Here is a 27,859-nt window from a genome sequence, read left to right on the forward strand (position 1 = left end):
TCCATTGATCCAAAAGGTCACCAAGATAAGAATATGGCAAATATTTTTCTTTTAATTTTTCTTTTATTTGAAGCCAATGAATTATAAGAGGTTGGTTTCGTCGCACTAAAAATTGTTCTATACTTTGCCAAAACAATTTGGCTCGACCGACTAGTTTCATTTGTGTGACACCCAACTCTAAACACGTGCATGACACGAGCCCACACGGCACATGCGTAGCACCTGACCATTTGGTTAGATACTAACAATCAAATAAATCTATAGCAACATCATAATTTTATCCACAACCTCTGAATTAAGAATAACTCAAGTCTAACAGTCAATAGCATACAAATAACCCTACATGGGGCCCTACACAGGCCACAACACATCATCAAGAGTTTTTCATAACTATATATACACAACAGTAGTATATACATAATTATACAAGTACAATGTCACCTGCTAAAATATAAGACAAGGATACAAATACACTCTGGAGGATGTCCACTAGTACATTGGATAAGATAACTCATCTGGCATATAACACTAACCCCACTCTACTCCACACTCACCAGCAAGACCTCTAAGGGAGTATCCTGCTCCTCTCGTTCACCTGGGTTTTTGGAAAGGAGAAAATAAGAGAGTCATGAACTAAAGGCTTAGTGAATAGACCTTACCCCGAATCAGTGATGCCAAACAGAGAGTAAATCAAGTACTGGATAATATAAATCAGAAAGAATATCATGTCATGAATGAGTAAATGAATGTGTTCTCAATAATACATAAATAAAATATAGATTACATGTCATAACTGATAAGAATACATAATCCTCGACAATGAATAAATAGGTCACCACATCATATGATCATCATAACTCTCTCTCAAACATGATATATGATGCATACCAACCATGACAATACTTATAATATCAAATGCAATCATATATGATGTATATTGACCACTCAATAATCAGGTATGTCAAATAATAATGAAATCATATGCATTTCTCAACATCACGATCATCACCGACATCTCGATATAATATCATCACACTAGACCACTGTGCACAGTCAACACCCGGTACCCGGTCTCAACATCATGACCGAAGGCTCCGAGCATACTCTGTCATCCGTAAGGAGTATCTCAAATATAACCATACCCTGCCATCCGCTAAGGGTATCAACATCCATCCAAACCGGACACCCCTAGGGGTGAAAACGGGTCGGATTAACTCCGACCCGACCCGCTATCCGACCCGACTCGGATCGGATTATGATAAAAAAAAATTTATCCGACTCGGATCGGATTATGATAAAAAAATTTTATCCGACTCGGATTTGGATTCGGATACGGATAGAATTTTTGAAAAAAATTCGGATACGGATTCGGATACGGGTCAGATAAATTTTTCGAATTCGGATACGGATATCGGATATCCGTTTACCCGCATATTTTTAAATGATTTACAGTTTTTAGTTTGCTTATTTAAATAGTAAGTATTAATATCATTACTAATAATACATTATATATTATTTCTAGAGATTAATTTCTCTAATTTTATATATTTGACATACAAAAAAAATTATTTGTTGTAAAACTCTTAATAATTTTGTGTTAATTATATTTAAATAAAATATTGTAATTATTTTAAATTTAATCAATATCCATTTAAGATCCGATCCTTTATCTAAAATTTATCCGTATCCGTTTAGTAAGGATATGGTTTTAAATTTTGCTATCCATCCAATACCCGTATCCGAATCCGTATCCGAACTAAAAATACGGATCCGGATATGGATTGAGTACTATCCGATCCGTATCCGATCCGTTTTCACCCCTAGGCACTCCACATAGTTGATAGAAACCTCGTGAGGATAACTCGCCACATATGCCCTGGTGAACGGCATGTGTCCGATTGCCTGTGCGCACAGACTCAACTGACCTCAGACATAGGCCACGAGATATCGCATATCAGCGACCATAATCATCACTCCAGGCACCCTAACCTTGGCGCCTACTCGGGTATCCCCACGCTTTCTATCAACTATCCAGTACGATAACAAGTCAATGCATAATAGGAATTTACGTGGAATAGGAATCAAGAGAAAAATAATACAATATAGTCTCCAACTATATAGTCAACACATGCGTACTCCTGCTAGTCTATCACATGCACACTCATGCTAGAGATTATCTCGTTATAAAATCAGAACAGTATAATCATCTCCAATCATCTCTATATATCACTAATATATTCATATCCCAGATCAGCCTAATCAAATGCATGATAAAGTATGCTCGACTGAAATCATCTCTAAATAAAGTCATATAATCATGTTGGAGGCCAAAACATGCATGTACATAATATATAATATGATCTAATTTGAGAAAGGGATCTAGGGGATAAGACTACTCACCACCACTACAAATACTAAACAACCACTCGTTCACGCTGCTACGATAACAATCACGCCTCGATAGCTAAATCTGCGGGATCTTAAACAGGGGGGTCGGGATCTGAAATTATTTATAACAAATATGTCAGTCTTTCTATTAATTAAAATTAACCCGACAAAAGGATAGTTTCTTGTTGTAATTATGTACTCTTCATTTCTATATTTGTTTTTGTTATTTATTAATCATAATTATATTATTTAATAGTGTATTTAAAATATATTTTATCTGTCTATTATTCTCTTTGATAATTAAGAAAATAAGAATTAAGTTACTACAAATAATTACGTAAGAATATACGTACATAACCCTAATAATTACTATTACTTACTTAGGATTAAAATAATAATTTATATTGTATGTATTTTGCTAAACATGATATAATTAGAATTATATACTAACTATGATATAATTATATTTAATTTGTATAACCTAAATATATTAAATTAACTAAGCTAAACTAATTGTGCATATATATATATATATATATATATATATATATATATATGTAGGGTGCAGTCAAAGGAGAGAAGGGAAGAAGGAGGAGGAAAGGAAGAAGAGGGTTGGGCCATTGGGGAGGGGTGCGGCCGCTGGTGGCCACTGAGCGACCGGCCTCTCGCCGACAGCTCAATCCTTCGGTGGTTCCGAGAGGAAGCCGACAAGGAGAAAAAGAGAAATAGAGAGAGAGAGGTAGAGAGAGAGAGGGAGAGAGAGAGGGAGGGAGGCTCACCGGAGCTAGAGGAGGTGGCGACAATGGGTAGAGAGAGAGAGTGTTTGAGAGAGAGAGAAAGAGAGAAAGGTCTGAGAGAGCTCGAAAGAGAAAAAGAGAGAGAGAGAGAGGAAGAAAAGGGAGAGAGAGGCGGTGGGGAGGAAGGCTACGGCGGCGGCGGCCCACCGCGCTAGCTTTTTTTTTTTTTTTTAACCTTGGGTTATTACAATTTGGGCAAATTTAACGCGTCAGTTTTTCGGTAGATCATACCACTCAAAGAAGTGGTCCATCTCACGGAGCCAGTCAGTAAATACAGTAGGATCTAAGCGACCATAAAAAAATAGGGCATCCACCTTAATATTTTTTATAATTTGATCGTCATGGTTTTGAGATTCTCTAAAGGCAACATTGCCTTTAAACCCCTTGTTATTGTGAAAATTAAATATATCTTCACGATAATTTTGCTTATGGGGTTCTCTCTCAGGACCTCTCATGGTGAGGGTAGTATGGGGCCTGTCGATGAGTCTCGACATTAGGAGCAACATGTGTGGCACCCGTGTTGGACGCACCGACGTTACTCCTGGTCTCATGTTGGTCACGGGACATCTCAATAGCCTCAAGATGAGCATTGAAGTCATCCAATCTGGTCGTAATGGTTTCAATGAACTCTTGTAAAAATTGACAAAAATCTTCCATAGTATTGAGTTCCATAACAGACTGGGATGAAAGGTGAGAGACTCCTACCACTACGAAGGTTCATATAATGTGTCTCTATATAATGTGTCTCTAACACTAAAGAAATAAATGCAATAAATAAATGATGATATGCAAGCTAAGAGATCACAACGAATAATAAGGGAGGAATAACCAGAATAACCTATAACTACTTATGAAGTTTTCAGTAAGAGCCAATTAGACTCAGTAGAAAAATTGCAAACTAGTAGTACAAGCTCCCGAGATCGAGACGGGGACTGCAAATATGTCAAGACTTTCCCTCTAACCTAATTAATATTAATTATTTTATTTTATTTTATTTTGAACAAGCAAAAAATAGGTAGACAATAGCAGGCTCAAGTGCTTGTCGAAATGAAATAAATGAATTAAGCAATGTAAGTAGGTAGGCAACAGCAGGCAATAACAGGCTCAATATAGTTATGATCCACACCAACAGAAAAACAGTTGCTATTTTAAGACTAACAAATAACAATAAAGAAAGGACGGATGTTACTGAATGTCGCACGTCCACGAAAGATGGTGGTCATGACAACGGTGGCGATCATGACAACGGTTGCCGGAATCCGACAACAGCGGCAGTGGCGGCGGCTGCAGTGGCAGGGACAGCGATGACGATAGGGGGCTGTAAGAATGGCGACAACAACAAAGGGCTGCAAGAATGGCAGTGGCGGACGCAGCGATGGCTGCAATGATGCAGTGGCAGGACCGCGCAGGGGCTGCAGCGATAACAACAATAGAGCGACGGTGACGGCGGTGGAGATGGGCTGCGGTAGGGGCGGTGGAAGCGACAGCAATGGTCACAGCAACAGAGATGGATGCAAATGGGCGGCTGCGATAGGAAGCTAGTGGCCGCGATAGGGATTACAGTGCCAGGTGGCTACAACAGGGGCTGCAATGGCTTGGGGGGGGGGGGGGGGGGGGGGGGTTGCAGCAGCAACGATAGACAGCGGCGGTGGCGAAGATGGTGGCATAGCAAAGCAAGGGCTATGGAAATCAACGACGGCGGTGTCCGTGGAGGTCTGCGGCAACGTCAGCGAATAGAGGCAAATGGGATCACGGATGTGAGTGACAACTAAGGCTAAAGAGAAGGAAGATGACGATGGGTTTAGATCGGGTTGGTTCGGTCGGAAGAGATTGGGTTTAGTTAGGTAGGTGTGGGTTGTGGATAAATAGGTCGAGTTTGGGTAGGTTTCTACCGATTCACTAAGGCTAAAAGATGGGCTAGGTTAAGCAAGTGGGCTTAGTTAGTTAGCGGTCTTTGGGTTTTGGAATAATGAGAGGTTTAGGTTAGTAGGTTAATGGGTTTAGATTTTGGGTCGGTTAGGATTAAGTCAGAAAGTTAGATAAGATAGGTATTAATCCTAAAATTATGGAAACTACTCCCTAAAATTGTGGAAACTAATTCCCAAAATTACAAAAACTACTCTCTAAAATTGTGAAAAATAATCCCCAAAATAATGAAAATTAATCCCAAAATTATGGAAACTAATTTTCCAAAATTAAGGAAAGATAAATAAGGAAAAATTAAAGATAAAAATGAAACAAATAAACTGAATTTTAAAATTTGATTTTTTTCAGAGATGCTCTTTCTTTTTCTTTTTTTTTCTTTTTTTTGATCTAAAATGGAGAAAAAAAATCTATTGAATAAACCTTACTTGTGATGATCTCCTTGTGAGATTTGTGATGGTAATGATTTATTGTTTTCCTCATTAAGGGTGATCTCCTTGCATAACTCAAATTCGAATTCTAATGTTATCGAGCAACGGATCTTGTAGCGATCTTGTGTTCGTGGAGCGATTGATCTAACGAAGAAAAGATAATGGGCAGCGTAGAATCCAAGCGGTGGAGCGTCTATAAACTAGGAAACGATCTGTTTTGATACCAAAGCTGATGCAGGACAATGTCTCGATTGTAGAGTTGAGAAGAAGAAGTAGAGAAAAATAATTAAACCCGGGAAATCCACCAATCGAAGTGTCGGAATCCACCGACATTGGAATCCACTAACAAAAACTCAATATACAAAACCTCTCAAAATATTCATTAACTCATAAAAGATAATTACAAACATTTATATAAGCAAAATAAAGTAAAAGACAAAAGATAAAAATAGCCCTAAAAGGTGACTAGTCACAATCCTCATTAAGCCAAAGGGCCACGGGTGCAGCCCTTTTATGCTTACGAGAATAAACATGACGAAAAATGGTGTCCCCATCAGGTGGCAATAAGTTAGCTTCAGAAAAGAAGGTTAATGTTTAGAACTTCATATCTCATCAAGCATATTATTTAATGCTTAGTATGTTAATACTGAATCATGACCACTGTCTTCACATTAAAGAATCAAAACGCCTATGAGATCCTCTATAGAAGTGTTTCAGCAGCAATAGAAGAAAGCGACAGGGATAAGGGGAAAATACATAGTAGCAACAGCAAAACAGTAGTGAAAGAGTAGCTAGTAGCAGAAGCAGGAAAGAGGAGAAATACAGTGGAAAAGTGTGGGGAACATATGAAATATCGCAAAAAGATAAGGAAGAATTGTCCAATTATTGAGGAATATGGATTGAAGAAAGTGACACAAATACAAAAAAATAAAATAAAATACTTCAACTAAAAGCTTCTGCAGGCAAAACTTTTCATTCCTCAACGACCACATAGGATCTGTTTTATAGGTTTTAATCCGTAGAAATTAGTACTTCAAATTGGAAAAAAGGAATTACCACTCAAGTAGGAAGCTACAAAGCATTGATACAAATATGAGGTATGGCTTGGCAAATCTTGAAAAGTACGAATAAGTATGTTTACAATATGTAGCTTATATATATACACATATATTTGTGAACTTGTGTTCTTGCATTTTCTTAATTGAAGAATTATATATTATTGTTGCACAAGATAGTCTATATTAGGGGACCTCCAATATATATATTAAAAGAAATACCATTCATAACATAGCTACAGTCTATTACTAAATAAGATGTAAAATAAACAAGCAAATTCAATCTATTAATAAGAAATTGACCATTATAATTTTATAACATGATTTCCTAATATTAATCATAAAATAAACAAGCGAACTCAATCTTATCATAAAGAGAAAGAAACCTTCTAGAGTTGATAAGAAATGAAAGGTTATAGTGTTCTTCAATTTGACTCATATTGATAGGAATATCAAAAGTACCCACAATATTAATTCTATTTTTAAAATTGAATATTTTAATAAAGTATCTGATATGTATTCGAAAGTACAAGAGGAGTATCATATCCGATACAGATACGACAAGAGTGTGGAAGTACCCGTGTTTCTTAGTTACGAAGCAAATAAGAACTCAATTAGGGAAACACATGAATTCTTAGAACACCTCAGAAATTGGGACATCTCATCCCATGGGCCAGCAGCGCTATTTGGACACACTCATTAGTGTGTCTTGTCTTGATATCATGGAATCTTTCCCAAGTTAAATTCTAATCAAACCCTAACAAAAGGGCTAATCAAAAGGTTTAAATGGATTTATGTAGAGACCCTCCACATCTAGGCTAACTCAAAGTAAAAAATATTTAAATCAAGAAAAAGTATCAAAATGTTTAATTAAGCAAGATGCCTTGATCATCATTTCAGACTCATAACAGATCTCAATCTATAGCTGATCTAAGTAGAACAAGGCAGTTTTAGTACTAAAATCAAAAGTATCCTGAAGAGTTCATGTCCTTAAGAACACGACTCATGCTGCAATTTTCTTACTATAATCACATAAGGCATCAGATCCACAAAAATCCGTAGTGTACAAGCATTATCTTTTATCAAAATTAATATCTGCAGTATTATCTACTGCGTCAAGTTAAGTTATATCCATTGCGACTAGATAAATACAGGTACTTCCAGTTCTGTCATCTAAGATTTCCAACTAAACAGCATCCGTCAAAATTAATTTAGTTCAGCATTAAGATCCTCCCACTATGCACAACTACAGATTCACAATAGGCCGACTTCCTCACTACTCTCTGCATCCAAATACAATTCATTCTAATGTCATAATGGTCATAAAAAGGCCACAGTTGATTGGTGGAGTCCATAATATTACTGAATCTCAATTCCCAACACCAAGTGCCACAACTGCTAAATTTTTTCCTTACCTAATCAAAACTCTGAATTTAGAAATTATCAAATAGAAGTTACCACATGAGCAGTAGTTAAGTAATTTGAGTAAAACACTAGTCAATCTTCAGACCATAACCAACCCATTCTTAAATCTACTGCAAGGTCCATTATTGTTCGTTATATCTAGAATCACGTAGTCTTGATTCTAAGTTTCAGAGTATTATCCCAAACTTTCCGCATAATCAAAACACCCAATTTCATAAAAGTACATGTTTTACCTAGATACACGACTATATTTATTGATAAATTAAGACGACGGGCAATTTACAGATATACATTGCAACCCTTATTTGAAATATAGTCCTTCAAAAGAAATAAGGAAGTAAAGAAGGAAAGCTCACTTCTTGCGGCGGCGGCCACGCTTGGGCCCCCAGGCCTCAAGCTTGGTGATTGGGCACCCGCATCGCGCACGGAACAGCAACACGGCGCGCCCATTCGGTGGCGCCAGCTTGCTGAGCTCAGCACGAACGCACTCATAGTCCGGATTCTTCCCCCCGCCCCCCCCCCCGACCACCCTTCCACGGCAGCTCGTCAATCTCCTTCCAAGCAGCCGCGGCTGCGGGATTGCCACCGTCGCAAGCACGGATGCATTCCTCGGTCTGGAGCTGGACGTCGAACTCGAGGGCCTTCTTGAGTCCAATGCATTGGGGGTTAGGGCAAGGGCAGAGGCGACGGCGTCGGCAGCGGCAGGAGAGGGCTATGGCGGCAGTGGCGAGGAGGAGGAGGATCAGAGGAACGACGAGGTGGTAGTGAGGGGCAGCGATGGCCGCGAGAAGGAAAAAGAAGGGGGAGAGCGATCGGGCGATGTGGGCAAGGGAGGAGGCGAAGAGGAAAGCGAGGGAGGAGAGGACGAAGAGGAGGAGGATGAGATCGAGAGTGGCAGAGGAGGAGTGGTTGCAGGTGGAGCTAGTGTTAGGGTTAGGGTTCTGGAGGCGATTTTAGGGGAGAAGACAGGACGCGAAGGGAGACATGGCGGTGATGGACGAGACGCTGAGGCGGAGCATGACGAATTGACGATGATGGAGGTGAGGAACGCGACTGAACCCGTGGCAATCGCGTACGTTGATTGAATTAATTAAGGGTTATATGCATCCAAAACCCTATTTGTTTTCAATTTGGCAAGGCAAGAGTTATTTTCGATTTCTAAGAGTTTTTTGTTTTACTTTTCTTCAAACTTTGTCATTTCTATCGTTTAATACCTCTTAAATATTAATAATATATTATAAGAGAGAAAAATAATCCGTACTTTATCTTCTTCTTCATTTTCTTCATATTCTTCTTCATCTTCTTCATCTTCTTCTTCATCTTCTTCTAATTATTCTTCTTCATCATCTTCTTCTATTTAATTCTTTCTTCTTTTATACTAGTCTCTAATTACTCTTTAATTAATAAAATAACAGACTAATTAGATATAGTTTAAACTATGAATTTTTGCCAAAATTTTATACTTAAGCTACGAATTTCATACTTAAATTATAAATTCTTCATTCTGCTATAGATATGTTTTTAATATGAAGAAACTCCAAATAAAAAAGTTTTACATCATGATATCATAGATTTTATCTAATAGGTTTCATAATTTTTGGACTTTAAATTATTATTTTGTGAATATTTTTTAAAAATCAACTAAAATTTTGTAGTTTAACAAAAAAATTTATACTTAAACTATGAAATTCGAGTTCTACGTAATTGTAGCAAAATATTCAGAACATATGCATCTGACATCCAAAAAATATGAAATTAATTAGATATAATTCATGATATCATGATCTAGAACTTTTGTATTTTGAGTTTCTTCATATTTAAAATTTTTCTACAGTGAAACGAAGAATTTGACAAAAATTTGTAGTTTAAATATGAAATTCGTAGTTTAAAATTTGTAATATAGATTAACTTATCTTTGAAATATTGATTTAAAATTCGTGACATTATGATCTACGATGTCATACCATCATTATGACTCTCTCTCAAATATAACATATGACGCATGCTAACTATGACCATGCTATGATATCAAATGCAACCACATTGATATGATCGCCTCTTGGGCTAAGGTTTGATTTATCCTATTTTCAGATCTAGACAAAATCTAACATGAAACTTTGGAAGAGGATTCCAAAAGTTATAACCGTTAGATCAACGTGAAATTTTGATATGTTGTAGCGCTGAAAAAATTATTTCCAACAAATCTAATTTCAAAGAAATCGGACGGCAAGATCTGAAAATATCGTCAAATAAGTAGACAAACATCAGGGAGTCTGTCTATAGATCCTTGGATGGAGGCACGAGATCCTAGGTGGATTATGGAGGTAGTAAGCCAGCGGTAATAGGGTGACATTAGTGAATAAGGTGGTGGTAGAAAGATTATGGTTGATGAAAAGGGTTAGGGCGAGGGTAGAGAGATTTGAAGATGGGGGAGGAGTGGGCACGACCTAAAGGACTAGAGTGAGTAACCGATCGAGAGAGGCTAATAGCGACGGAGCCAAGGAATGAAGGAACAAGAGAGAAGGAGAAGAAGAAGATTAGGGCACAACTCAATTCATTCAATAATGCCTCTTTGGTTGCCATCCACACCTTAAGAGGCTAACCAAACAATTCAAAAGTCATAATTATTAACCCTAGAAACAGTGGATATCCGTCGACCACGTTCGAACGCATAAAAATCGTTCTCTGTCGATGCGAACCTGATGTAGGCATTCAAATGCACATTTCGCGTTCTCTGTTTTTGCGAACCTGATTCAGGCGTTCGCAAGCACGTTCAAACAAACTCACTCGCGTTCGAACACGACCTACAGAAAAATTATTTTTCTTTGAAATAAAGTACTAAAACAAGAATAAAAGACACCCATAAAGTGTATCCATGCTCAAGACAACATCGGTGAAGTCCGAATTGTATCACATATGATATATATTGACCACTCTATAATTAGATAATTAGATGATAATAAAATCATATTCATTTCTCAACATCTTAGTCATTAATGTCATCTCTGAATATCATCATTATATTAGACCATTGTGCACAGTCAACACTCTATACCCGATCTCAACATTATTCTTGAGGGCTTAGAGCATACTCTATCAGCTGCAAAGAGTATTTCAATCATAACCATACTTTGCCATCTGCTAAAGGTATTAACATCCATCTAGATCATGCACCCTTCTAACTAATGTGAGGATAACTCGCCATATATGCTCTAGCGAATGACATGTGTCAAAATGTCTACTGTGCACACAGACTAACGACCTCAGATGTAAGGCTACAAGATTGCAACAATGTCAAGAGATTAATCATCCACCAAGCACGTCCTAACCTTTGTGCCCACTCAGGTATCTTCACGCTTTTTATCAACTATTCTATTAATCATATTTCATATTTTTTCCTTTTTAAATGACAAATCATATGCATTTTATTCAGTACTATAACAAGTCATGCATATTAGGAATTTAGGTGAAAAAGGAGTCAAAAGAAATATATAATGGATGAAATCTCTAATGGTACATATATCACATGCATACTCATGCTAATCTATCACATATATATTCATGCTACAGATCAACTAGATATAAAATTATAATAGTACAATCATCTCTAATCATCTCTATATATCATCATCATACTCAAACCCAAAATCAACCTAATTACATGTATGATAAAATATGCTCGACTGTAATCATCTCTAGATAAAGTTATATAATCATACTATAGGCCAAAACATGTATGTACATAATATATAATATAACCTAATTTAAGAAAGACGTCTAGGGAATAAGATTACTCACATTTTATCAGAAGATCTAACACACGTATCCCTCACATCCATCGATCAATCGCCACTCGTCACTAATAAGGTCCACGGGTTCTCAAATAAGGGGTTCAAGATCTGAAGATGTTAATATGAAATTAGCCGTTTATCTAATTAAAATCTGTTCATGTAAAATATAATGATTTATTAGGTTTTAGGATTTCTACTTATATTTATAACTAGTTAAGTTTATAATTATATAAAAATATAATATAGATAAAAACCTAATTATAATTAAGTTGTGGTTCTCACTCTATCTTGAGTAAATAGAGACTATGTGGTCTTTTCTTTATAAAATAATAAAATAAATAAATAAATAAGCCTAGTATTTCATTTGTTACAAAATAATAATATATAATAATTTCTTAGAATTACTTAAGATGTATATCATAAGAATTATAGTATAAAAATCTAATAATTATAATTTACAAATCTATCTATTAATCTAATAGAAATATAAATAGATAAATAAATATAATTATTACCTATATCTATGAGTAATAGTTTATAACCTAATTAATCATTAATTATACTAATTATAATAAATAATAATCATATTGAAGAATATATATTATTATTAAAATAATTAATATCTAAATAATCTATTTACATTAATTAACAAAAGAAATATACATAAATAAATAATAAAAAAATGCAATAAGACCATTGCAATAGTGCGGGGTCGAGCCTAGCACTATTGCAACAAGGGAAAAAGAAAAAAAGGAAAACAGTAGAGGAAGAAGAAGAGGAAGAAGAAGAAGGGAAGGGAAGGGAGAGGAGGGGACCGGGCTGGCGAGGAGGGGGTTCGATTGCTGTTGGCCAGCCAACGACTCGGTTCCGGCAAACCCGAGAGTGAAAGAGGGAGTGAATGAGAGAGAGAGAGAGGGAGGAGGAAGAGAGAGAGGCTCACCTTGGTGGTGGTAGGCCAGCGGCAGCTTAGCGGTGGCATGAGGGAAAAAGAGAAAGAGAGTTTGAGAGAGAGAGAGAGATCGAAAGAGAGAGAGAGGGGGGGAGAGAAGAAGAAAAAAACTAAGAGAGGTAGTGAGGGGCTGATGGCGGCGGCTGTGGGCCTCGCACCTAGCTGGCCTGGTTCGAGTTGGCCGACCCGGTGGCTGGGTGCGCGTGGCGTGCCCAAAGCTAGCCACGATAGGTGAGAAAACTTCTCACATGCTGGGCTTAGCTTGGGCACGAGGCCGGCCACAATGTGGTCAGTCGCATCGTGCCCAAATAGATTTGTTTTTCTTTTTAGGGATGAGTTGTTACAGGAATTGACATAGAAATAAATAATAATCATGCCGAGTTATGTTTTTAGTTATTTAACTAATTATAATAGTATCATAATTATCTCTCATTAATATCTTATTTTATTAATTAAAGAGTGATTAGAGACTTCTATAGAAAAAAGAAAGGATTAAGAGATAAAAAAAAAGGAGTAGTAAAAGAAGAAGATGATGATGAAGAAGAAAAATTAACATCATCATATGAAGTAGAAAATGAAGAAGATGAAAAAGATGAATACAGGTCATTTATCTCTCTCTTATAGTGGCCTGTCAACATTTAATTAGGCACTAAATGACGAAAAAAAAGTTGGAAGAAAAGTAAGAAAAAAATGTCAAATGTAAAAAAAAACCGAAAATAACTCTGCCTCACCAAATTGAAAACCAAGTGGATTTTTTGTGCAAATAACCCTTTTTGGGGGGGAAGTTTGCAATTTGCACTAAAAAGCCCATCAATTATTAAATTGGCAGCAATAAGCCCCTTAGTTAGACATGATCATCGGGCGGGCCGGGCCGGATTCGGGCCGGGCTTTTCGGGCCAACCGGGCTTAAGCATTTGTTCACGGACCGACCCACCAATAACTCGGGCCGGGCCGGCCCAACCCACCAATCACTCGGCCCAATCCATATTTTAGCTATTTTTAGAATTTTTTTAACTGTTAGCTTATTTTTTAAAAAAATATTTATATTCTTCCATCTAAAATAAATTAAAATTTTTTAAAGGTGTGCTTAAAATAATGCAAAACAGTATAATACCAAAAAAATTTACTGTAGCAGTAGTAAATTACTGTAGCAGAACGCAAGGTACTGTAGCAAATGGCCAGGCTACTGTAGCATAACGGGCGGGCTTAGTTGCGGGCCAAACGGGCGGGCTTTCGGGTCGGGTCGGGCGAGCAAAGGGCTGGCCCGTGCCACCCATGGGTAGTTCGGGCTCGGGCCGGGCCGGGCCGGGCCTAAACCGGGTCCGGGCCGGGTCGGGCCGGGCACGGGCGGGCTGGGCCATTTGATTATGTCTACCCTTAGTTATCCAATTGCAATTTTGAGCCCTTTTTACCAATTCAGACTAATTTACACTTTCTCTAACCCAACCCAACGTTTAATCTAATCTATCTAATTAATTAAATCTTTAAGTGCTCAAACACCTTGATTAATATGAATGCACACATTTTGTAGATAATCCTAAAAGTAGTACAATCCATAGAAAATTTAAGCGAGCAATATAAAATCTTGAGCAACATAAAAGTCTAGAAATTTTGGCAGGTGTGAGTAAGAAGTAAAAATTAGAAGATTAGCAAATTAAATACACGGTATATTTATATTCTAGATGCAACACTCGTGCCGTCATAGAAGATACACAAAAATTTGTGAGGAAACCACATAATAATATCCTAATGAATACACCATTTGCAAGATTGATAGAATTTCCTCACATTGATGCCAACATGCCGTTGGTGCAAGAGTTAGTCTCTTGTTGGCTACACCATTTTGTTCGCTTTTCTATACTCTTCATATTCAATGGCATATTTTTCCAAAGAAGTAACTACACATGCCCATCAGGCCTTACACATTATTTGAAAGATATTGAAAGCCTTTCAAAGTATTCATGGACATCTGTTGTTTATGAGTTCTTTGAAACGCCCCCTCCCGGCACGGCACATGCATGCCCACACGGCACGTGCGGCTCACGCACAGATACACTCCTGTGCACATATAATCATAACATCATCAAATAAATACCTGCTAACATATCTATGCTCACATAATCACATAATCCAACACCAAATAAATCATATTATCAACTAAATAAACATGTTAACACATGAATATCCAAGTTAACACATGAATATCCAAATCCATAATAATATATACTAAATCACTACATAATCTGGCAAGACCCACACAAGCCACAAAAAACCATCAAGATACAACTAAACAACTGATATACGAGTACACTATAATTTGACATGTACTATATAAATCATTGCTTGATACAATGAAGTACAAATATAACAAACAATGATACAATTCAATTTCTATACAAACTATCATCTATACCGTCTCGCACCTATAGCTCACCTCATCAATTTAAGAATATCTTCTCGAGATATCTCAAGTCTCCATCACGTACCACATATTTGAGAGGGTTAAAAAAGAAATAAAGAGAGTCCTGAGCAAAAGGCTCAGTGAATAGACCTTACTCCGAATTAGTGATGCCAAACAGAGAGTAAATCATGTACTAGAGAATATGAATAAAAAAAACATCATATTATGAATGAGTATATGAATATATTCTCAATAATATATAAATAAAAAGTAGATAACATGTCATAACTAATAAAAATATATAATCTTCGACAATGAATAAACAAATTTTCATATCATATTATCATCATAACTCTCTCTCAAATATGGCACATGATGCTTGCCGACCATGACCATGCTATCAAATGCAATCATATATGATATATATTGACCACTCGATAATCAGGTAATCAGATAATAATGAAATCATATGTATTTTTCAATATCTCAATCATCAGCATTATCTTTGTATGTCATCATACTAGATTACTATGCACAGCCAACACTTGGTACCTGGTCTCAACATCATGTCCGAAGGCTCAAAGCATAATCTGTCACTCACAAAGAGTATCTCAAATATAACCATACCTCGCCACCTGCTAATGTATCAACATCCATCTAGATCGGGCACCTTCCTAGCTGATAGAAACCTCGCGAGGATAACTCGCCACATATGCCCTAGCGAACAGCATGTGTCTGAATGTCTGCTGTGTACACAGACTAGCGACCTTAGACGTAAGGCCAACAGAATCGCGGCTATGTCGAACGATCAATCATCTCCAGGCACGCTTTAACCCTCGCGCCTACTCGAGTATCCTCACACTTTCTATCAACTATCATATTAATCACATTTCATGCTTTTTTTTTCTAAATGACAAATCATATGTATATATTCAGTACGATAACAAGTCGATGCATAATAGGAATTTAGGTGAAATAGGAATCAAGAGAAAGATAATGCAATATAGTCTCGAACCATATAGTCAACACATGCATACCCATGCTAAAAATCATCTCGATATAAAATTATAACAGTATAATCATCTCTATATATCACTGATGTATTCATATCCTAGATCAGCCTAATCAAATGCATGATAAAATATGTTTGACTGAAATCATCTCTAGATAAAGTCATATAATTATGTTGGAGGTCAAAACATGCATGTACATAATATATAATATATCATAATTTGATAAAGGCATCTGGGAGATAAGACTACTCATATCTGATTAGAAAGACTCGAGCCACGTATTTAACACCCTTGCCCAGCACGAGCACGTGCACGCCCACGCCCCAACACGGCACGTGCGACTCACATGACAGGACGAGCAGGGCCCGTCACTACATAATCTGGCAGGACTCATGATACGATTCAGACTTCACCGATGTCATCTCGAGCACGGATACACTTTAGGGGTGTCTTTGTTTCTTGTTTTAATGTTTAATTCCTAAGAAAATAAGTTTTCTGTATGTCGCATTTGAACGCGGGTGGAGTGCGTTTAAATGCGGTTGTAAATGCCTGCATCACATTTGCACATCCAGAGAGTGTGAATTGTGCGTTCAAATGTCGCGTTTGAACGCGCTGTGAACGCCTGCATCGTGTTCACAAATCCATAGAAGTGGGAAATAGGTGCGTTCGGACACGCGTTCGAACGCCTACATCGCGTTCGCAAATCCAGATAAGAGTGAATTAGGTGCGTTCAACGCGATCAGGCACGTTCGAATGCGATCGACGAAAATGTACTGTTTAGGATTATTTTTGAATTATTTGGTTAGCCTCTAAAGGATGTGGATGGCAACCATAGAGTGATTATTGATGAATTAAGTTTTTGCCTTGCCTTCTTCGTCTTCTTCACTCTTGTTCTCTCGATCCCCGGCAATGCCACTTCTAACCTCCCTCGACCGGCCAATCACCCTAGTCCCTTAGGGGTGGCTCTCTCCTCCCCCTTCTTCCAATCTATCCAACATTTGTCCAAACCCTTCCATCAACCATAACCCTTCCACCACCGCTTTTCACCGGTGCCACCCCATTAATGTTGATCCACCACCAACCACCATCATCTAGGATTTCGTGCCTCCATCCACAGATCCTGATTAGACCCCCTAACGTTTGTTTACTAATCGGACGATATCTCGAGATCCCTATATCCATTCGCTTAAAACTTGAGTTTTTGGAAAGTTCTTTTCCAGGCACAACATATCAAAATTTTACATCGATCGGACAGCGACATCTTTCGAGATCTATTTACAAAGTTCCGTGCCAGAATTAGTCCAAATCTGAGAATTGGAAGAGATCGAACCTTAGCTTGAGGGAAGATCGTATCAACCCATACAGACCATGACAAACTATCAAGATACAACTAAAACAACTAATATAAGAGTGCACTATGATTCAACCTGTATTATACAAATCATTGTCTAATACAAAGGAGTACAAATATCAAATACTAGTACAACTTAATTTCTATATAAATTATTATTGATACTGTCTCGCATCTATAGCTCACCTCATCATCGCTCTAAAATATCTTCTCAAAATATCTCAAGTTGCTATCACGTACCACATATATGAAGGGGTTAGAAAAGAAATGAAGAGAGTCATGATCAAAAAGCTTAGTGAATAAATCTTACCCCAAATCAATGATGTCAAATAGAGAGTAAATCATGTACTGGATAATATGAATCTGAAAGAAGCATGATGCTATGTATAAGCATGCATATATGTATTCTTGATGACATATATATAAATGAAATAAATAAGCATATTATATCCTTAACCAAAAATATATCTCATAATGAAATTATAATATAGCATCACCGAATATAACAACATATGATGTATAACGATCATGATCGAGAGATACTAGTCACATTAATGATAATGCATGATGCATGCCAACCACTAGATAATCATATATGTCAAAGCCAGATATAATCCCCATATCTCTCACTATCACAAACATCGTCTCAACCCTTAATATCATCCACCATGCTGGACTACGGTATCTGATCCCAAACTCGATACTCAACATGCCACAAGCTTACAGCATACCTTATCATACTCTAAGAGTATCTTTGGAGATAAATCATACCCTGCTATACGCTAAGGGTATCTCAGAAGAAAATAATCATACCCTGCCATATGCTAATGATATATCAATGATAATTATACCCTATCATACGCTAAGATTACAACCATCAGCCATCACTATACTCTAACATACGCTAAGAGTATGTTTAGTACCAGTCCGGACCAGATATCGTTCCAACCATCACATCACATACACAAGTGTTTTCATGATTTTCTATACATGATAAATCATATGCATATATTCAGTACTGCAATAGATCATGCAACTTAGAAATTTAGATGGTAAAGAAGCTAAGAGAAAAATGATGTAATGTAGACTCCAATCATGTATCTAACACATGCATACTCCTACTAATCTATCATATGCACACTCATGCTAGAGATTATCTCGGTATAAAATCATAACAATATAATCATCTTCAATCATCTCTATATATCACCAATGTACTCATATATTAGATCAGCCTAATCAAATGCATGATAAAATATGCTTGACTGAAATCATCTCTAGCTAAAGTCATATAATCATGCTGGAGGCTAAAACATGCATGTATATAATATATAATATATCATAATTTGAGAAAGGCGTCCAGGGGATAAGACTACTCACCGTCTGATTAGAAGACCCAATACACATATCTCTCACGTTCATCGATCAACCATCACAGATCACTAGCAAGGTCCACGCAGTCTCAAATAAGGGGTTTGGGACCTGAAAATGTTTAAGTAATATAAAGTTAGTTATTTATTCAATTAGGATCTGTTTGTGTAAATATGATGATTTATTAGGTTTAGAATTTCTTCTTTTATTTTTATTAAATAATTTGATTTATATCATATATTTAATTATAATAATATTAATATGTTATTATTCTAATTGTAGATTTATTTATAAAACCATAGTTTGCTAATTATATATTAAGTATATAATAGTCAATCTCTTTTGAAAAAAAATGTAAAAGAGCTACATGTACAATAATATAATTTAAAATACAAGTACATATATTATATAATTATACTTTAATTATTTTGTCACTATTACTCTTACTAAACAAATTAAGAGTTGCATATAAAATAATCTTTACTTAATCATGTAATATAAACATTAAATAAGCCTACTATTTTATTACATGCATAATAATGTATAATAAGTTGTATATATATATATACACCTAATTATAAAGACATGTATTAATCTAATAAAATGCATGAAGTTATAAGTATATTTATGTACAAATATCTATAAATATAATTAATTGAAATTACACCGATTACACTTATCTAATAACCATGTTACTAAATATATATTCTTAAAAATTTAAATATCTAAAAATCTAATTTAGATTAACTAAATAACATAAGTAATTTAGACATGTGTGTTATTGTGAGAGATGGTAAAACGAAGAGGGAAAGAAGAAGAAGAAGAGGAGAAGGGAAGGGAAGGGAGGCTCACCTAGGCTGCGGCGGTGGTGATGGCGACGACGATAGCGGCAGGCCGGCGTCGATAAGAGAAGGAGAGAAAGAGAGAGCTCGAGAGAGAGAGGTGGTTGAGAGAGAGAGAAGGGTAAAAGAGAGTGAGAGAGAGAGCACGAGAGTCTTAGAGAGAAAGAGCACAAGAGTCTTAGAGAGAGAGAGAGCTATAGAGAGAGAGGTGGTGAGGGGGGTGCGGCGGCGGCGCTAGTAGTGATGGCAATAGCAGCAGGCTGGTGTCGGTAAGAGAAGGGAAAGAGAGCTAGAGAGAGAGAGAGGTGATTGAGAGAGAGGAGGGTAAGAGAGAGAGAGAGAGAACGAGAGAGCGCTAAAGAGAGAGAAGGCAGTGAGAGGTGCAGCGGCGACGATGGCGATGGCGAGAAGCTGTCAACGAGAAGGAGAGAAAGAGAGAGGTGATTAAGAGAGAGAGAGAGAGGAGGGTAAGAGAGAGAGAACAAGAGAGTTAGAGAGAGAGCGCTAAAGAGAGAGAAGGCGGTGAGAGGTGCAGTGGCGACGATGGCGATGGCGAGAAGGAGAGAAAGAGAGAGGTGATAGAGAGAGAGAGAAGGGTAAGAGAGAGAGTGAGAGAGAGAATGAGTGAGTGAGAGAGAGAATGAGCTAGTTAGAGAGAATGAGCTAGTTAGAGAGAGAGAGAGCTATAGAGAGAGAAAGAGAGACGGTGAAGGGGGTAAGGCGGCAGCTGTGGCGGTGCTGGGCCTATCGCAGCTAGCTGGCCCGACTCGGTTGGCTGGGCAAGCAGTTATGGGCGCACGTGGCGCCCACAGTGTGCACCCAAAACTTGCATGGCACGAGCTTGTGCCATGCAACTAGACGTGATCATTGGGCGGGCTGGGTTGGGTTTAGGCCGGGCTTTTCGGGCTAATCGGGCTTAAGCATTTGTCTACGACCCGACCCACCAATCACTCGGGCAGGGCCGGGTTCGGGCTGGGCTAGAATAGTCTATCCTGTTACCGCCCATCGGCCCGTGAGATATCGGGCTGGCCAAGCCGGGCTCTGCCAATTAAGATTTTCAGCGACCCCGACCCGTGAGATATTGGACAAGAGTGAGGACGCTAGCTTTGGCGACGGCACCAGGGCGGAGGGGGTGAGATCTCGTGGCCGAACGGTGAGGGCAGCAGCTGAGCTCCAGATCTCCTACCTCCAACTCTGGAGCCGTATTGTCCTGATGAAGCCATGGACGCCGAGAACGAAGTAGAATTGCAACGGTCGGCGACGCTCCACCGTAGATCTCAGGCGGATCTCACGCTGCTCGAGTAATGCCTCCTATGAGGTGTCGCCGAAAGAGCCGCCATTGTGGTATATCGACCGGAAGAGACGACGCCGATGAGTGCTCTAAGGGACAAACGGGCCGATCTGGAATCGACCGCCGAGAGATCCAGGAGTTCTTCGCTACGGCTGAGCGCGCCGAGCGGTAGTGGTTCGCTAACGACAAGAATGGATCCGAGTGTGACAAACACAAGGGTCCAAGGTACTAAGGTAGGTAGGTAGCTTGGGCAGATGGAGAGTTGTGGACTTGTGGTCTTGTCATCTTATGGAGTTGTGCCATTGTGGGTGGTGACCAGCTGTTGCCAGTTGGCCACTACCCATTTGGTCATTTTTTTTAACTCGGGCTGTCAGCCACTTGGTGGGATTTTTTAAGAGTTTTATATAAAATACTTCATATTATTATTCACCCAAATTTACACAGTACTGCGTTCACACCGCGTTCGAACGCACTCTTAAGACTTCACACATATAGAAAATGCATTCAGGATGTTCGAACGGGAAAAATAGGGGTTCGCACATACAGAGAACGTGTTGTAAATAAAGTAAATGAAAAATTAGAATTAAAATAAATAAAAATAAATGAGCAGATGTAAAAAAGTAAATAGTTAAACAAATGAGTAAATAGAAATACTTTTATAATTAAACAAATAGTTACACCAAAATTAGGAGGATTTTTTTTTTACATCACTATAGAATGAGCACATCTTAACTAGGTTTGGCTCCTACCCACCTATCTATCATTTGCATAATCCATCCATTATTTGTAAAAAGTAAAATTAAATTACATTAGTTATTGAGATTTAAAAACTCAAATTCTATATTTTCTATTGCAAAATAGTCGTCCATTTGCGATCTAGATTCGATAGCATAACAATCTTGTAGGCACATCAACACTTCAATCGTTTCTTTTCCCAAACATGATCTACGTTGATCAATCAATTGCCCACTTGTATTGAAAGCATATTCTGAAGGTATAGTAGACATAGGAATGGTCAATATATCACGGGCCATGGCAACAACAATTGGAAATCTCATCTTATTTATCTTCCACCATACTAAAGTATCTATTTCATCCTCATTTACAAAATGATTGTAATATGCTTGAAGTTCAGTGATTCCCCCCGACGTTGATGAAGTTCTCCTCATTTTAAGTCGGGCAAGCAATGACTTCTTAGTACTACCACTTTAAGGAGGAATAACAGAAGATGAAGGCGTAGAGGAAGAAGAACCATATATTATAGAATAATCATTAAAAAGCCTTTCACATAACCTTTAATAGTTACCGCACGAGAAACATAGTTATCTTGTTTATCTTCATATAAACCATTAAAAATATCGAAAAGGTCGGTCTCTTTAAGTTGAGGTTCTAATAAAATGTCAAAACCAATAAGTAATGGAAAATGTTCAAAATATTTAGCATATTTAGTTTCCATTATTTGTAAAATATTATGTAAAGTCCCATCATTTTTAAAAGCAATAAAAAGTTGAACAATATTAACAAGTTGCATATCAGCAATTGTAATTGTTGGAGAATAAGAGCTTGATAACATATTAGTAGCATCAAAAAATATTTTTAAAAAATCTTTTATTTTTTCTGCATTTTCCCATTCTAAATTAGGACATTCTTGTTTGTTATTAATATCTAAAGAAACATAAGAAATTATAGCTTTTTGATATTCAAGTATTAATTCTAACATTTCATAAGTAGAGTTCCATCTATGTTGTACATCCAATTGAAGTTTTCTAGCTTTTAATCTACTCATTTTACACATATTTACAAATGTTCTAGCTCTTTTATCATTAAAAATAATATGATGTATAATTTTTCTAATTTTATGAATTAGCTCAGCAATTTCTTTTAGACCACTTTGTACAATTAAATTTATAATATGACACATGCATCTATTATGTAATAATTCACCATTACAAAGTAAAGAAAGAAAACATCGAAGATTAGAAATTGTGGAATCATTATTAGATGCATTATCAAGAGTGAGAGAAAAAAACCTTATTTTGGATATTATAACTTTTTAACTCTTGAATAATAGTACGGAAAAGATATTCACTAATATGACTCTCATCAAGCTTTCGAAAAGAAATTATTCGTTTTTGTATTTTCTAATTATCATCAATAAAATGTGCAGTTATACACATAAAAGACCAACGTTGGCATGAAGTCCAAATATCACTAGTAAAAGAAATTCTAGATTTTAATTTTTCAAAATCTAAAATTAATTTTTCTTTTTATTCAGCAAAATATTTTAAAACATCTCTTCTAATTGTATGACGAGAAATTCTTTTAAAAGCCGGATTAAAACCTCTTTGAAATAACCTTCAAGTTCCGGATCATCATCCATAGCAAAAGGTTTATTTCTACGAATAATATATTTAACTATTTCTTTACGAGCATTTTCATAATTCCATTGAAAATTAGAAATATTTTCGGAAGCACCTTGATTAAGCAACATTTGACCAATATCAAGTTGACCTTTTTTATGCTTATCTTTAATATGCCTTATTAGGTGAGTAGTGTCATTCTTAGTTAATGCAGAAAAATCATGATTACATTGAAGACATTTAGTTCTACAATTTATAACATTACCTTGACCATCTTTCATTTCAATCCTTTTGAAATACTTCCAAACTTCGGACTTTAATTTCTTAGAACTGCTTGATGATGAAGCCAAAGCCAGAGTTTTTAGATCAGGTTGAGGTTGAGATGCGGGTGTAGGATTTATTGAATCTCCGCCCTCCAATTACAATCCTATATGATCATCAAAGGAATCCATATTAGAGAGAATTTGCTAATTTGAAGACTAAAAATCTTGAAACCTTTAATTTGGAAAGAACTTGAGAGATTAGAGAATTTGAGAATGTGTGATGAATTTAGAAAATTTATCATCTATTTATAAGCATGAGAAAGTTTAAAATTACCAAAATACCCCTATAAAGTTGTTTATTTCTGTTAAAAGGGTAAAAAAAAAGTAGAGGTTCTATTTTGCTAATTTTCAGAATTTTTTTAGCTATTTTTAGAATATTTTTTACCGTTACATATATTTTTTTTAAATATTTCTGTTCTTCTCTATTTAAAGAAAAAGTATATTAAAAAGAATTAAATAGTACATGGGCTGATATGTGATGGGAGGTGGCTAAAAAATTTAAACAATACTTATACTTGGGTTGAATTGTGATGGGAGAGATGGGCTAAAAAAATTTATAAAACGGTACAGTGTACAAAATTTCCCATTATTTTTTATTGTAGCAGCGGGCTGAATAGGCGAGCCAAACGGGCTTTCGGGCCGAACGGGCGGACTTTCGGGTCGGGCCAGGCAGGCAAAGGGTTGGCTTATGCCACCCGTTGGTAGTTCGGGCCTGGGCCCGGGTCGGGTCGAGCACGGGCGGGCTGGGCCCGATGATCAGGTCTACATGCAACACTAAATTTTTTTTCTTTTTATATCTTTTAAAAAAAATTTAATTTATATATTATTGTTATTATTATTGTTATTAATATTAATATTTTATTTATTTATTTATTTTATCTGGGTTATTACAATGTCTCCCTCACATCGTTAATCAAACGTCAACTCATCGCTAGGGTCCACGGAGTCTCAAATAAGGGGGTTTGGGATATGAAAATATTTAAGTAGCATGAAGTTAGTCATTTATCTAATTAGAATTAATTCAAGTAAAATATAAAGGTTTATTAGGTTTAGAATCACTTCTTTTTATTTTTGATTACATAACTAGATCTACATTATAGATACAACTCAAATACTGTAATCATACTATTATCATAAAATGCTAATTATAGTATAAGAAAAGGTATGTTTTCTTTTATATAAGAATATTTCTAAATATATAATTATAAAATAAAATTAAAGGCTAAATAACTATAAGTATAGACAAGGTCTAATTATAATTAATTTTATAATTCATACTCTATCTTGATTAATTAGGAGCTACGCTGTCTTTACTTGATAAAATAATAAATAAATAACTAAATAAGCCAAATATTTTATTTGTTGCAGAATAATAATATATAATAAATTAATAGAATTACTTAAAATGTATATCATAAGAATATTAGAATATAAATCTAATAATTATAATTTATAAATCTATTTATTAATCTAATAGACATATAAGTAAATAAATAAATAAATATAAGTATTACCTATTTTTATGTGTAATAGTTTAGAAAAAAGAAGAAAGAAGAAAGAAGAAAGAAGAAGAAGAAGAAGAAGAAGAGAAGAGAAGAAGAGAAGAAAGAGAGGAGGGGAGGGAAGGGAGGGGACCAGGCCGGCGGTGAGGGGCTCAGCCGCTGCTGGCCAGCCACGGGCCGGCCTCTCGTTGGCAGCTCTGTTCCGACGAACCCGAGAGAGAGAGAGAGAGAGAGAGAGAGAGAGAGAGAGAGAGAGAGAGAGAGAGAGAGAGAGAGAGAGAGAGAGGAGGAAAGAGGCTCACCGGCATTAGTGGAGGTGGTGGTGGCTGCGACGGTAGTAGAGAGAGACAGAGAGAAAGAGTGTTTGAGAGAGAGAGAGAGAGAGAGAGAGAGAAGTAAAAGAGAGAGAGGCGGTGGGGAGAGAGGCCGTGGAGGTGGCGGGCCCCATCGCGCCAGCTGGCCAGGCCAGCGGCTGGGGCATGTTGCGCCCTCCCCTCCTGCCACTGCATGGCACGAGGCCGGTCACGTTGTGCCATGTAATAAATTAAGGTTTTTTCTTAAAAGGTTGGGTTGTTACATTCTTAATATGGTCTATAGTTGAAACACATAAGAGAGTTAAAGAGATGAAGAAGAACAAGGAAGAAAAAGTATGTTATTTAAATGGTGTCATTGCCTCGCTTACTTGTTGGTTTTTATGAGCATGTTGACTTTGTGAAACTGTCAAATCCAAACGTTTTCCTTGGCTGTGCAAGTGGGTAAAAAATAAGGTGTTGCATCGATCCATAGTAAAGAAGAACCTATAGAGAATAAGGCCAAGCTTGGTAATATTTAATATTTATCTTTCTCAATTTTATATAGATATTTTCAACCTTGACTAATCTTAATTTCTTTTCATAAATTCTTTCCCATAGGTTAAGGAGACATTGATATATGCACAAGAAAAGATGCATTTACTTGTGGATGAGCATGGTGCATCGAATGAAATGGAGAAACTAGTGGGTAGTGATTATTCCGAATGGTGATCGGGAGACATGGAAGGCGTAGAGATGGCTTCAGAAGGGAGTGAAGAGAAAGAGCAGAAGAAGAGTGTGGAAAAAGGAATGGTATATAACAAGTGTGATTTTATTAAAAATACATTTCTTATTATATGCTAACAAATATTTTATCTATTTTGAAATGTAGGATAAGTCAAAAAAAGGTAGGGGAGTCCTTAAATACTTATATCCAGCTATTAATTAAAGATGTGGAGGAACTTATAGCTGGGCGAGCTGAATTGACATGACGTGTAATTCATATTGAGGCTACTATGAAGATGCTAAAAGAGAAGATAGATACTTTGTCAATGCCTTACTCAACAACTAAAGAGCACACACAAGACATAAACTTCACCAGTTGTAATACTAGAAAAATAACTAGTGAAATTTTGCAAATTAGCCATTGAAAAGAATACATAAGTTTTTCATGTTGTATTTAATGTGTTGGCAGCGGCTGACTTATCCGTTGGCAAGGTGGCGGATGACTTATTAGCTGAGAAAGATAGCATTCCCAAACATGTGAAATTTTCTGAGCTAATAGTTGCAAATAAATATTATTACTTTGCATCGAAGTCCATATGAATTTAGAGCAAGGCAATTATAGAATACAATAATATGCAAGTACCAGAGAAGTAGAAGTAAAAAAAAGAGCAAAAAAGGGCTCCTTCTAAAATGGAAAAAAATTTGGAGAAGGGAAAAACTTTGAAAAAGGAAACAAATTTGAGACATATTTCAATAAGCTTTACTGAAATATCCCCTCTTAAGAAATAAGTGACTAAGGTTTTGGAATACCCTTGGAGAAAGTTTATCACTAATGATGAGCACAACAACATTCGAAGGATGCTAGAGATACAAAATGAGTACGTAACTTATAAATCTTATTCACATTTTGGTGCACTATACTCTTTTAATGTTTTTAAATCTTATCAATCTTTTTCCTTGCAGTGTAGCGATCATATAGTGCAATGATTATACTACTATCAATAGAGGACAATTAGTTAGTCTTCTCACTCATCATATGATTGGAGAAGATGTCATATGTGTTCATCAATAAATGCTATACAATAGGTGGTTGGCGGATCTGGCTACATATGCCCCTTGTTTATTTATGAGTACTGAAGTTCATGTAAGTAATTTTCATATTTAATAATTATATTTATGATTTATGATATATTTACAACGAATATTATTTTTTTGTAGAGGGCAGCAAAGGCTAAAAATTTTAAAGTACTTGCAACTTTTATACAGCCAGTTTATGAAGATCAAACTCTTGATGAAAAGGATTACTGCTTCTTTCCACTATACACAGATATGCATTGGCACCTTCTCCTTGTTGATTAGAGAGAAGCAAAAATAGTTCATTATATTTCTCTACCTAGCGATAGTATACAAAAGAGGCCAACGACATGGTAACCTACAAAATAACCTGAGTAAAATTATTTATGATTGTTAGAATATGATAAGTACATTTATTTGCATAGGCATATATTATAAAGAATTATCTTTCTAATTGGCAGAAAGATATATTTAACCAATGTGAAATTGATAAAAAAAATAATTAGAATATGATTTCTGCTGAAAATATCCCACAACAATGAGGAATGTATGTGTT

At 36.5% G+C, this 27,859-nt stretch overlaps 1 pseudogene; it reads right to left on the bottom strand.

Annotated features, from left to right (window-relative positions):
- Nucleotides 1-309: 309 nt before the first annotated feature.
- On the bottom strand, nucleotides 310-8,972 carry LOC140775689 (uncharacterized protein At5g19025-like; annotated as a pseudogene).
- Between the last annotated feature and the right edge of the window lie 18,887 nt (nucleotides 8,973-27,859).

This window comes from Typha angustifolia, chromosome 14 (genome assembly GCF_048772165.1).
Source record: "Typha angustifolia cultivar Huaian chromosome 14, ASM4877216v1, whole genome shotgun sequence".
In the NCBI taxonomy this organism is placed as follows: Eukaryota; Viridiplantae; Streptophyta; class Magnoliopsida; order Poales; family Typhaceae; genus Typha; species Typha angustifolia.